Raw genomic sequence first — 12,915 nt, 5'->3', positions numbered from 1 at the left:
GTGAAACAATCACAATTAGAAACAGGTCGATGGTGGTTCAAGCGATGGTCCATAGTGTCCCATTGCTGAGGTCGTATTCGGGTAGTGCAGATCGGTTCCAGACTCTGATGGCTGTAGGACAGTAACCGTTCCTGAACCTGGTGGTGTCGTACTTCAGACTTTTACATCTCCTGCTTGACTTTATCAGGAGCAGAGGGCATGGCCCAGATGGTGAGGATCTTCAACGATAAATGCTGCTTTCCTGAAACAGTGCCTGATGTAGATGCTTACAATTGTAAGGACAATATGTCCACTTCTCTCTGTTGTGAGTTGTGGACATAGCTCAGCACATCAAGGAAACCACCTCCTCACCATGGAGTCTGTCTACACTTTTCACTGCTTCAGTAAAGCAGTCAGCATAATCAAAGCCACCCACCCCACACATTCTCTCTTCTTCTTTCTTCCATTGAGCAGAAGATACCCAGCCTGAAACATGTCCCACCAGAATCAAGGACAGCTTCTACTCCACTATTATAATATTATCAAATATTTCCCTGAGTACAATATGATGGAATTTGGAGCTGACAATCTACCTTGTTATGATCTTGCACTGTATTGTTTATCTGCTCTGGAGCCATTTCACGTTATTCTGCATTCTGTTATTTAGAGATACAGACACAGCACAATCTACGTTGTTGTAGCCTTGCACCTTATGGCCTGTCTGCACTGAACTTTCTCTGTAACTGGAATTGGTTTATCAAGATACACTGAAAAGTTTGTCTTGTACTGCTGTTCATATCCATCAAATCATTACACACTGCATTGAGGAGGAACAACGTAAAACAGTTATAATGCAGAATAAAGTATAAAAGTTACAGAGAAAGTGCAGTGCTGGTAAACAATAAAGTTAAAGTAAACAACAAAGTAGATGTGAGGTCAAGAATACAGGTTGTTCATTCAGGAACCTGATAACAGTGGGACAGAAACTGCCCTTGAGCCTGGTGGTCTGTGCTTTCAGACTTCTGTATCTTCTGCCAAATAGGAGAGGAGAGAAGAGAGAATGTGTGGGATGGGTGGGGTCTTTGATTATGCTCACTCTTTACTGAGGCTGCAAGTAGTATAGACGGAGTCAGAGGGGAGGCTGGTTTCTGTGATCTACTGAGCTGTGTACACAACTCTCTGCAATTTCTTGCAGACACATACAGAGCTGTTGCCATACATGGCCAATATGCATCCAGGTAGATTCTTTTCTCTGCCTCCCTCTTTTCTTAAAGAGTAGAGTGAATTTTGCAGTCTTCCAGTCCTCTGGAACCGTTCCAGAATCGAGTGATTCTTGAAAGATCACTATTAAAGCCTGTACAATCTCTTCATCCACCTCTTGCAGAATCCTGGTGTGTAATTCATTTAGTCGAAGTGACTTACCTATCTTCAGACCTTTCAGTGTCCCAAGAACCTTCTCCATAGTAATAGCAACAACTCTCTTTTATGCTTTATATATCTGAAAAAAAAGACTTTTGGTATCCTCTTTGAAATAATTGGCTAGCTTACCTTTGTATTTTATGTTTTTTCTCCTTATCTTTTTTTCAGTTGCACTCTGTTGATTTTTAAAAGCTTCCCAATCCTCTAATTTACCAGAAATTTTTGCTCTGTTATATGCTCTCTCATTTTCTTTTCTGCTGTCTTTGACTTCCACAGTTGCCTCACCCTCCTTTTAGAATACTTCTTCATCTTTGGGATGTATCTGTCCTGCAACTTCTGAATTGCTCCCAGTATGCTGCAGCAGGTTGGTACTCACTTTGAAATCCCCACATGCGTGACTGACTCTGGCCTTCTTTTTCTTGATCATCAGGATGATGGGCATGGCCTAATCCATCCATTCCACCTCGGAGAGAATTCCAGGTGGCTCCAAGCTCTGAAGTTCAGCATTCACACTAGGACGGAATGCGTCAGGCACTGGACGGGCTTTATGGAATCTTGGTGTTGCTGCTTCATTCTGCTCAATTCTGGCCATGTCTTTGAGTTTATCAATATCATTCTCAAACATCTATTCATTAGCATTAAGCAGCTATGACAATCTCTGGTGCTGGCCATCCACTTTTCAACACCTAAAGCTCCAACTGCTGTGTTTTGCCTCCAAAAGTCACATTCACTTTCAATTTTCCTTTGGGAGACACTTTTTCACCTGTGTAGGTCTTTACCATCACTGAGATCTTCTCTAGAAAACAGTCTTCTCTAGTCAGCCTCTGAAATGACAGGGAAGCTGATCCCGTACCCAGCTCCATTTTCAGTTCTACATCAGTCACATCTATTGTGATCCACATGACTTTGTGATCTGCTTCAGTAATAAATGCAGTTCCAGGCATCACAGTTCACCTCTGTCAGACTCTGTTATCTGATTCTGTTTCACATTCTGTCACTTTATGCATTTGCTTAGTTTTGAGTTTGAAAATTGTCACTTGGTTGTGCCTTTTGTCTGCCTTGTACACCCTATATGGCCTTGTCTGTGACACTATCTGCAACATTTTTCATTAAACCAACAGTCATTTGCATCCTTGGAGTATTGCAACATTGATAATATTTTGGCCTTCCGCACTATTCAGGGACATTTTGAAGATTTCACATTCTAATCTCATTTTCTGGAGTTCTGCTGCATCCTTTGCTGCAGTCTCTAATGATATTGCAATGGTCAATGCCTGTTCCAATGTTAGGTCTCTTTCTGACAGTTGCCACTGTTGCATGTTTTGACCATGCATGCCACATACAAGCTTCCAAAATGTATCCAAAAGTCCATCTTTAAAGACACAATATAGGGGCTTCCCTTCCTCCACCATCAACTCAGCTCTCAAACGCATCTCTCGCATTTCACGCACATCTGCTCTCACCCCATCCTACCGCCACCCCACTAAGAATAGGGTTCCCCTTGTCCTCACCTACCACCCCACCAGCCTCCAGATCCAAAATAATATTCTCCGTAACTTCTGCCACCTCCAACGAGATCCCACCACTAAGCACATCTTTCCCTCCCCTCCCTCTGCTTTCCACAGGGATCGCTCCCTACGCGACTCCCTTGTCCACTTGCCCTACCCATCCCTTCCCACCGATTGCCCTCCCGGCACTTATCCTTGTAAGCAGAACAAGTGCTACACATGCCCTTACACTTCCTCCCTCACCACCATTCAGGGCCCCAGACAGTTCTTCCAGGTGAGGCGACACTTCACCTGTGAGTCGGCTGGGGTGATATACTGCATCCGGTGCTCCCAATTCGGCCTTCTATATATTGGCGAGACCCAACACAGGCTGGGAGACCATTTCTCTGAACACCTAAGCTCTGTCCGCCAGAGAAAGCAGGATCTCCCAGTGGCCACACATTTTAATTCCACGTCCCATTTCCATTCTGATATGTCTATCCACGGCCTCCTCTACTGTAAAGATGAAGCCACACTCAGGTTGGAGGAGCAACACCTTGTAGTCCGTCTGGGTAGCGTCCAACTTGATGGCATGAACATTGACTTCTATAATTTCCATTAATGCCCCACCTCCCCTTCATACCCCATCTGTTATTTTTTTTATCATTATTTTTTATCTTTTATTATCATTAATTTTTTTTCTCTCTCTCCTTTTTCTCCATCTGTCCCTCTCACTATACTCCTTGTCCATCCTCTGGGCTTCCCCCCTCCCCCTTTCTTTCTCCCTAGGCCTCCTGTCCGTCCCATGATCCTCTCATATCCTTTTTGTCAATCAACTTTCCAGCTCTTAGCTCCATCCCTTCCCCCTCCTGTCTTCTCCTATCATTTTGGATCTCCCCCTCCTCCTCCCACTTTCAAATTTCTTACTATCTCTTCTTTCAGTTAGTCCTGACGAAGGGTCTCGGCCCGAAACATCGACTGTACCTCTTCCTATAGATGCTACCTGGCCTGCTGCGTTCACCATCAATTTTTATGAGTGTTGCTTGAAATTCAAGCATCTGCAGATTCCTTGTGTTTCCGTTGGAAAAGTATGCACAGTTCTGCAATGCGTTCAGAAATGCTTTCATGCTTTGACTGGTTCCTTTTGTAAAATCTAAATCTCTCAGTTATTACCAGCAGTTTAGGGCTTAAGTGATTTCGTAAAATTGTTTAAATTTTGTCGAACGTCTTGTTTGCTGGCTTCTTATGGGATACTAAGTTGCATCAGAGAATGTAGGTCCTAGCACTCATCAAGCTAAGAAGCGTGGGGTCTTGCTTTTCCTCATCCATGTTGTTCACATTACAATACAGTTCAACTCTCTTAAAATACAAATCCCAGCCTTCATTAGCACTTCATTTGTCAACTTAGCTGATTAAAGCCATCGTCATGTTATTTTAGGGGTGAAGAGGAGAGAGTGGGGGAGAGAGCGGGGCAGAGGGGGAGGGCGAGAAAACAATGCGCATACATACACAACACATCATACATAGTGTTAACGGGAGTCATTTTTGCTCCAAAACAAATAGGTCCACACATTACAGCCTGAATCAAATCCTGTTCCTCACAACACCCAAAACAGAAATGCCTTTCCCCTAGTGGGCTCAATTACAAGCTGTTCTGCAAATGCGATCCAATACCAACCTGATTTTCCCAATTTACCTGCTTGTTGAAACCACCCCCCATGGCTATCATAACGTTGTCCCTTTTACATGCCTCTTCTATCTCCCATTGTAATTTGTATCCCATATCTTGTTTGGAGGCCTGTATACAAAGCCCATCAGAGTGCTTCTACCCTTGCAGTTTCTTAACTCTACCCACAAGGATTCTACATCTTCCAATCCTTTGTCACCCCTTTCTAAGGATTTGATTTTGTATTTTACCAACACAACCACCCCATCCCCTCTGCCTATGTGCCTGTCGTTTTGATACAATGTGTTTTCTTGGATGTTAACCTTCCAATTATCATCTTCTTTCAGCCACAACTCGGTGATGGCCACAATGTCATGCCTGCCAGTCTCTGTCTGTGCTAGAAGATCATCTACTTTATTCAAGTTTAATGCATTCAGTTCTGTATTAATCACTCTTACTGATTTTGGCCCCCTGTTACACATTAACTCATCCCACTGACTGATGATTTTACTCAATCATCTGCCTGTCCTTCCTCACAATCTCACTACACACTGCGTCAACTTGTATACCAACTGCCCCATTTCTCAGCCTTATCACTCCAGTTTCTATCATCCTGACAAATCTGTTTAAACCTTCTCCAGCAGCTCTAGCAAACCTGTCTGCAAGGATATCATTACCCTTTGGTTCAGGTGCAACCTTTTCTTTTTGTATAGGTCATATCTTCTGCGGAAGATATTCCAATGATCCAGAAATTTGAAACATTGCCTCCTGCACCAGTTTCTCAGCCACACATTCATCAGTCAAATTATCCTTTTCTCAGCTCACTGGCACGTGACCCTGGCAGAAATCCAGAGATTGCTACCCTAGAGGTCCTGCTTTTCAGCTTTCCATCTAACTCACTATGTTCTCTCTTCAGGACCTCTTCCCTTTTACTACCTATGTCATTCTTACCAATATGTAGCACGATTCCAGCTGGTAACCCTCCCCTTAAGAATGCTCTGGACCTGATCCAAGACATCCCTGATGCTGGCAACTGGGAGGCAACATCTGGATGTCTCTTTCACGTCCACAGAATCTCTTGTCCGGTCCTCTAAATATCGAATTCCCATCATTACTGCACTCTTCTTCTCCCCGCACCTGAGCCGCAGAACCAGATTCAGTGTCAGAGACTGAACCACTGTGACTATCCTCTGCTATTCATCCACCCAGCAGTATCCAAAGCGATGTACCTGTTGTTGAGGGGACCAGACAGAGGTACTCTGCACTGCCTGCTTATCTCCTTTCCCCCTCTTGACAGTCACCCTGTTATCTGTATCCTGCACCTTGGGTATAAATACTTTCCTCTGTGTCCTGTTGATCAACCTCTCACCCTCACGAATTATCATCCAATTTTCCTGCTTCAGTTCCTTAACATGGTCTGAAAGAAGCTGCAGATGATACCAAGACTGGTGGAGTTGAGGAGAGTGTAGAAGACGAGCAAAAAATACAGCGCCATATAGACTAATTGCAGATATGGGTTGAAAAATGGAAGAGGCAGTTTAACCCAGATAAATGTGAGGTGTTGCATCTTGGTGGGACAAAAGCAATGAGACAGTACACTGTCAAGGGCAGGGTTGCTGAGCAGAGAGATCTGGGCTACACTTGTTGACAAGGTGGTTAAGATGGCTTATGGAATGCTTAATCGAGTAATTGAGTTCAAACGTCAGGAAGTTATGTTGCAACTTCATAAAACTCTGGTTAGGCCACATCTGGTATTGCGTACAGTTCTAGTCACCCCAATATAGGAAGTATATTGAGGCTTTAGGGAGGATGCAAAAGAGTTTTACCCGAATGCTGCCTGGTTTAGAGGGCATGAGCTAAAATGGGATGCTGGATAAACTTTGGTTGTTTTCTGTGGAGCACTGGAGGCTGAGGGGAGATGTAATAGAGGTTTACGAGATTATGAGATGCATAGATAGAGTTTTTTTTCTAGCCTGTCGCACCAGTCAGCCATTCTTTTCTGGCGCTTGGTGTCAGGATTGGTTTCCTTTCGGATTAACCGGGTAACGGTACGAACATTCCTGACTCGACCCTTTTTTTTTCACGAGGCCGAGTGGCTAGCTCAATGCTCAACCCGGCCAGGATGGAAAGCGTGCTCGGGGGGGTGGCCTGACTTGGATTCGAACTTGGGAGCCTTTGCTCCGGAGTCTGGCACTGATGACATTGCGCCACCAACCGACCAATAGAGTGAATGTAGAGTATCTCTATCCCAGGATTGATAAATCTAATACCAGAGCTCATACACTGAAGGTGAGGGGTAGGTTCAAAGGAAACATGAGGGGTAAGTTTTATACTCAGAGTTGTGGATGCCTGAAATGTATTGTCTGGTATGGTGATAGAGGCAAATACATTAGAGGTACATGGATATATGGAGGATGGAGGGATATGGACAGGGTGTATGTCGGAGGGATGAGTATTTCATTGTGGAATGGGCTGCTGGTGATGGTGGGGAAGGCGGATACAATAGGGTCTTTTAAGAGACTCCTGGATAGGTACATGGAGCTTAGAAAAATAGAGGGCTATGGGTAACCGTAGGTAATTTCTAAAGTAAGTACATGTTCGGCACAGCTTTGTGGGCCGAAGGACCTGTATTGTGCTGTAGTTTTTCTATGTTTCTATGTTTGTTGGTACTGGAAGGATGTGTGTCACAGAACAGCACCTCTACCTTAGAACTTTGCGTAGATTAAGCATGTCATCTAATACTTCAAACCTTTATAGATGTGCAGAAGAGAGTATACTGACCGATTTCATCATGACTAGTTATGTAAATACCAATTCCCAGGAATTAAGATACCTACAGAAAGTGGTGATTACAGCCCAGTCCATTACAGGCAAAGCCCTCCTGAAAATTGAGCTCATTTACAAGGAATGCTGCCACAAGAAATCTGCATCCATTATCAAGGACCCCCCACTATCCAGGTCAGGCTCTCTCCTTACTTCTACCATTGAGCAAGAGAAACAGGAGCCTGAACTGGCACGGATAATGTGTCTCATCTCAGCTCTGAACTTATTCCACAATCTGCAGATGTTGAAAGTGTGTGTGTGTGTGTGTGTGTGTGTGTGTGTGTAAGTGTCTCTACAATTCATGTTCTCAATACTTTTGCACAATTTCTCTTCTTTTGCAACTTACTTTGTTCATCAGACTTTGTTTATGTATAATTTTTCATTAACTCTGTTGTGTTTTTATTTATAGTAAATGCCTGCAAGAAAATGAATCTCAGGGTATCATAGACTGATATATACACTGAGAAGAAATTTTGTTTGACTTTGACAATGAAGATGTTTGCTGTTGAATCTAAGCTGACAGTCTGGTAGGCAGTATAGAACAGTGATTAGGTTATAGGATGATATCTGTGGATTGGTCAGGTAGGCACAACAAGCGGAAGTGGAATTCAATCCTGAGAATGTGTGATAATGCATTTATAGGGAGCAAACGAGACAAGGGTATACATGGAGAATGGTAGGATAGTAAGTAGTGGAACACGGACATCCAAGACCTCTGGAGACCAGGCTCTGCAGAGGATCAAAAACCAAAGGGATGGACACAAGTATTTGTTCACAGGATTCATGGGGCGATGTGGAGAAATAATTTCAGTCCATCTGCTCTGTATCATTCTGGTTCTCTGCCTGGTCCCATCGACCTGTATCTAAACCACAGACCTCCATATCAATCTCATCTATATACAAATCCAAACTTCTGTTAAATGTTGCAATTGAATCATACCTGCCACTTCAGCTGACAGCTCATTCCACATGTAACGTCCTGGGAAAGGTTTCATTGCTAATGTAATGGTTGTTCTGTAGCAGCAGTGTTTGAGTTATAACTACAGATAACAGGGGCTTTGGAATATTCCGCTGTCCAATGAAGGGAGTGTTTTTTTTCTTGTTGTGTGCCTGAGAGCAAGTTGTTTGAGGTCTTTTGTTCGTCGGAAGATGGAGAGAGAAGATACTGGAACGGAGAGGTCATAGACAGCAGGACTGAGTGGACTTGGAACGAGACTGAGAGCAGACGACGCTCGGAGGAAATTGGTGGAGAAGTGACGGACGGAAAACCATGAGCTCCAACGTGCACGTTAGACGGTTTCATTAAAATGGGCCCTTTCTCTTTTGTTTTCTTTACCAACCCTATAGTCAAACTAAGAATTATAAATCTCAATCGTTTAATTGCGTATGGTGTACTGTCTGATATTTCGTGGGACTGATTTGTAACAGGGTAACATCATGCAGAATCCACACAAACGAGATTTCACAACTTTGGCGGGGCCAGAGACTATCTTCCCCTGGACTAACACCGCCAAGGGTTACACACGCATGTACCATCCTCTGAGAGATGTAGTTACCCCTTGATTCCCCATAAATATTTTACCTTTCACCCTAAACTTCCAACTCGAGTTTTAGTCTCATCCACCCTCAGGGGAAAAACCCTGCACGAACTCACCCAATCTATGCTTCCTTATAATTTGGTATTCCTCTATGCGATTTCTACTCGTTCTCCTGTGCTCCAGGGAATGAAGTAATAACCTTTTTAACCTGTTCCTGTAACTCCCAAAGAACAACACCTCACACTTGGCTGTATTACATTCCATCTTTCATTTTTCACACTAAACTCCCAACTGGTTCAGATCATGTTGCAAGCTTTGATTGCCTTCCTCACTGTCCACTGCGCACTGATCTTCAAAGATTCAAAGATTCATTTATAATCAAAGTATACAACTTTGAAATTCTTCTTTTTCGGGTAGCCATGAACACAGAAAGAAAAGAAAGGCAGGGAGATCATCAACCCCCTATCCCCCTCTCCCCACACAAAAAACAAACAAAATCAGAAGAGGCACATCAACCCCAAAATCCCTCCTCTTGCACAAAAAAAAAGACAAAAATGGAACAGACACATCAACCCCCAAATTTCCTCCCCGCACAAAAAAAAAATGGAAAAGATCGGGTGAATATAAAAAACTATGAGACTGAAAAGTATCTATAGTCCAAGTCCATATCCAAAATGCAGAAAATCTGGGGAACATTCTCCAGGCACAGCAGCAGGCTCTTCCCTCCCCAGTGTCAGAGTGATCCCAGCGACCAAACAGCAGGCTGCTGGCGACCACCTTCTGCATTCGCCTCAATATTTCAATCTCTCTCCTCACTTCAATCGATGCACAATGTAAGCTTTACTCAGTGAAATGGAGTCAGACATCAGCTTGCGCCCCGTCCCGTAACCTGCCCACCATGAAGTCCATGCATGCTGCCACTTTCTCCCGGAATTCTCTCAGAGACTGAAGAATGATAAGTACCCAAATGATCTCCCAACAGCAAATCACAGAATCAGGTCTATTATCACCGGCATGTGTTGTGAAATTTGTTAACAGTTCCAACAGTTCCAGAATTACATCCAAGATGAAACACAAACATAAGAGACACAAAAGAAGTGAAATATATTGTTTCATGATCTATCCAGAAGATGTCCACCAAAGGAGCGTTTTATGGACGTGCCTTCTTGACTGAAGTCTCCTTCCCCTTCCCCAATCTTGGTATCATCTGCAAACTTTCTGGTCCAATTTACCACATTATCATTTAAATCATTAATGTACAGTTGGTAATGAACAATGACAGACCTATCACTGGAGCCTTTGTGCCTAGGTTTATGGACAGTAGAAAGATAGGTGGAGGGGCAGGTAATTTTGAGGAAGTAGAGAGTCTACAGAATGACCTTTACAGTTTAGGAGAATGGGCAAAGAAGTGGCAGATGGAATACGGTGTTGGAAGTGTATGGTATGGTAGAAGAAATAAAAGTGGAGACTACTTTCTAAATGCAGAGAAAATTCAAAACTCAGAGGTGCAAAAGAACTTGGGCATCCATGTGTAGGATTCCATGAAACTTAGATTGAACATTGAGTAGGTGGTGAGGAAGGCAAGTGTGAGGTTAACATTCATTTCAAGAGGACATGAATATAAAAGCAAGGATGTAAATGTTGAGTCTTTATAAAGCACTGCTGAGGCCTCACTTGGAGTATTTGGAACAGTTTTGGGCTCCCTTATCTAAGAAAGGATGTGCTGGCATGGCAGAGGGTTCAAAGCAGGTTCACGAAAATGATTCCAGAATTGAAGGGCTTGTCATGGTAGTGTATGAGACAAGATGGAAAGGGAGTGGATGTTTGGATTCTGTTGAATACAAACTGATTTATTCAGATGGTGATAAAAAGAAACAAGATGTGGGGATAACACCTGAAAGAAGCAAAAAACCTGAAGGGATACTGAGCATTATTGGATAGAGAACTGCTGGTGAAACTCCAAGGGCAACTGATGAACATTTCGATGATAGTAGTATATGCTTTAACACTGATATTAGTGAAGAAGATATAAAAAGTTTTTATGATATCTTGCAAGAAGCAGAGGACCACTGCAAATCACACAAAAATGCAAATAGCAAAAAAATTGTCATTGATAGTTGATCCACGCTAACCAAGATTCCCTAAACCTCTGAGCCTGTGTTTCCTTTTCACAGGAACATACAGATTAGGTATACTTAAATATTTCACTTTATAAGGACCCCACTTGCCAAGCATCTCTTTGGTGGAAAACAATCAATCCCAAACCACTCCTGCCAGATCCATTAAAATTGACCTTCCTTCAGTTTAGAAATTCATCCAAGGACCAGTCCTATTCTTCTTCATAATATCTTGAAACTGATTAAATCATGATCACTCAATCCAAAGTGCTCTCCTACACTCACTTCCGTCAACTCCACTGTCTCATTCCCAAAAGGAGATACAGTATCGCACTGGATCCAGTTGGAACATCTACATAGTAAATGTTATCACCTGCAACATTTTCATATTCTGAAGAGATTTTGTGCTTAAGTTAAGTTATCAAATCAAGCACAACCACAAACTATCTATTTCTCTCCCCATTCCAGAACTGCCTCACATCCCACTGAAACCATTGCCACTCTGCGGATATCAGCCCTCATGCCTTCATCCTGACCATCATGGGTACAAGGGCACTGCAGCCAATACATTGGACCAGTGTCTGTAGAACCTTCTTCTCTGTATCCCCTGGGTTCCTGAAAGAACATCACGTACTGTATTCCTCTTCCTGCAGCTTTGTTTTCCTATAAAGTGTCACTGTGGAGAAATCTCTGTCTCCTGACCTGTAAGAGAGTCTCTGACTCATCTTACATCTCAGTAGCTCAGAACAGAATGTCCCAAACAAGAGACAGTTCCTACGACACCCCGACCAGTCCAATGCCCACAAATTCCCATATCCTACAGTCCCAACACAATTCCTGTGCATTCATTCCTCACAGTAATATACTTATAAAGCCCCTGGAATCAGCGGAGCTTACCTGCCACATCATCACTGAAACCTACACCAGCATTGTGCTTCTTCCTTGAAACCTGAAATACAGGTTTAACTCTCACTATGGCTAGCAGCTTAATATAGGGGATGATAGCACCCGGCCCGGCCAAACTTAAGAAATCTTGTTTGGGTGGATGCTGTGTGATGTGTCCCCTTTTACAAATCAGTACCACAAAATAACAAACAGTACACAATATGTGATGAAACGATTGAGCTTTATAATTCTTGATTTGACTATATGGTTAGTAAAGAAAACAAAAAAGAAAAAGAGCCCATTCTAACGAAACAAGTCTATTGCGCAATGTTGGAGCTCATTGATAAGGCCGTTCGTCCACCAACGACCTCCTCCGATCGTCACTGACCTTCGGACCCTCGCTCCAAGTTCACTCCGTCCAGAGGTCTACCAACTCTCTCCACTCGCAGCTTCTCTCCTCATCTCTTCCCGGCCAAAGTACCGCGAATTCCTGGCTCCCAGACACACAAGAAAGAACAACATCCTGCTCTTTGGCTAGCATGCCCCATTATCGCTAATCATTACCCAAACATTGCTGTTGTAGAGAAACCATTACCTCAGCAGTGGAACATTACAGAGAAGCCATTACATTAGCAGTGAAACCTTACTGCGTTTTACACAGGTAAACAAAACATCTCTAATGTCAAGGCTTGTCATGAAGGTAGGGCTATACTGCCTTAATTCCCATCTCTCTCTCTCTCTCTCTCTCTCTCCCAGCTCTCTGTATGAATTAGGTTTCCAGTGGTTTGCATCCCTACATATGCATAGATCTTAGATCTTGGAGGCTTCCAGAACCATTGAAATTTAACCCAATTATGTAAGGCAACCATCGTAAATGTTTCTTGCCTACCAGTCATTGACTGACAGAAGAACAAGATTAGATAATTAGATTTGTTTTCAATAAGATGAACAGGAAACCACAGAAACAACATGTGAGCTCCAAGTGAGACTGTAGAATGTTG

Source organism: Mobula birostris, chromosome 23 (genome assembly GCF_030028105.1).
Source record: "Mobula birostris isolate sMobBir1 chromosome 23, sMobBir1.hap1, whole genome shotgun sequence".
Lineage (NCBI taxonomy): Eukaryota > Metazoa > Chordata > Chondrichthyes > Myliobatiformes > Myliobatidae > Mobula > Mobula birostris.
This window is presented reverse-complemented; position numbering follows the sequence as displayed.